This window comes from Amphibalanus amphitrite, unplaced genomic scaffold (genome assembly GCF_019059575.1).
Source record: "Amphibalanus amphitrite isolate SeventyFive unplaced genomic scaffold, NRLGWU_Aamphi_draft 000152F_arrow, whole genome shotgun sequence".
NCBI lineage: Eukaryota > Metazoa > Arthropoda > Thecostraca > Balanomorpha > Balanidae > Amphibalanus > Amphibalanus amphitrite.
In genome coordinates, this window is record NW_024881647.1 from 194,598 (window position 1) to 196,467 (window position 1,870).

Below are 1,870 nucleotides of genomic sequence, written 5' to 3' on the forward strand. Positions count from 1 at the left end.
TACATAAACCAAGCATAAACAGCATAAATCAATGTTGCATAAAAACGTCGACACATCTTATCGTGCTAGTTGTATTGCATAAGTGCTTATGAGCTAAATGTACAACACTTAGCATGCATTCGAAACTCTAGCGATCATGAGTAAAATTCGAAAACCGGAGGCATAATGAACATTCCAAGTAAGATGCACCTCCGAATAAAGTGAATAAAGTATGTTTGAAAATCTTTTTGGCTTTGGACAATTTTGATGAAGTCGCCAACACGCTTTAAATTGCATCTGAAAAAATGACATTCGGTTAAAAAATGTCACAACTTAGCAATGCTATCAATACCAGCGAATATTTCGAAGGAAGATGAAGCTTTCAGAAAGGAGCAAGCTCTCCAGTGCGAACAATTTTCATGCCTCAGATTTAAGAAAGGTCACATGAGGTCAGACCAGACGCATAACTCAACAGGGGAAATGCGGAAATCGTTTATATAGTTATGTAGGTCCGAATTTGATCCAGTCCTTTCCCAGCATTGGAAAGTTTGATGCACCAGCCTGCTTTGCACGATTAAATACTTTTTTGTCACTTTGCTGACATAATCAACTTCATCTGACATTGCCAGAGTTTTCATTATAAATTATCGGCCTTATTGGGTTAACAAGTCGGAAGGATAGCAGTGAACTCAGAATGAGCTGCTAATGATATGCAATGCATGCGACCAGGGCTGCGGAGTCGGAGTCGGAGTCGGAGTCGGAGTCGGTCGGAGTCGACAGTTGTGACCGGAGTCGGAGTCGGAGTCGGAGTCGATTTTAGAAACCCGAGCCGGAGTCGGAGTCGGAGTCACCGAAAATCTGTCGACTCCGCAGCCCTGCTAGGTCTGCGGAGTCGGAGTCGGGAGTTGGAGTCGGTCGGAGTCGACAATTCTGCCCGGAGTCGGAGTCGGAGTCGGAGCTGGTTTTTGAAAGCCGGAGTCGGAGTCGGAGTCGGAGTCGCCGAAAATCCATCGACTCCGCAGCCCTGCATGCGACCTCCAAAACCAGCTTCCTGACTTGATATTTGCTTCGAGTTGATCTTGATTTGACGCAAGTTGACGTTTCAAAAAAAAACGTACAATTTTCGATACGTCTAGAATGATACATGGGAGATACAATGGTGAGAACCGTTTATCTTAAAAAATTGCCGAAGCTGTACGCCAGAAGCCGGAACTCGGCCTTATGCCTGAAACAGACTCTTTCCGCAGTCAGGAAATCGCATGCGAGAGCCTATTCAAATACATGGAAGCACGCTCGCATCAATCGCACGCACCTCCCGGATGCGATTGATGCGGGAAGAATTACAATGTATTTGAATAGGCTCTCGCATGCGATTTCCTGAACGTGGAAAGAGTCTGTTTCAGCCTTTAGGATCGTTGTTCTGACCTCGGAGGTCACCATTTAGCCGGTCGTAGAGGAGTTATTAAGTACAGATCGTTGCGTTCTTACTTCCCTGACGGATACCACATTGTTTTTATTTGCGAAGCGTTAGCTCAATGAAGCCTGAAACAGACTTTCCGCAGTCAGGAAATCGCATGCGAGAGCCTGTTCAAATAGGTAATTACATGGAAGCACGCTCGCATCAATCGCACGCACCTCCCGCATGCGATTGATGCGGGCAGAATTATAATTTGTTTGAATAGACTCTCGCATTCGATTTCCTGAATGCGGAAATAGTTTGTTTCAGCCTTTAGAGGTGAAATAAGTGGACAGCGAGAGCTGATTTCTTACGTGAAGCATCAGCGTACGTAGATAAGGTAGGAAAAATCTACTGGGCCGGTGAGAGTTACATTGCATCGTTTATTGCCATTAACAATAATTTCGTTTCTTATTTATTACAGCTATATTAACC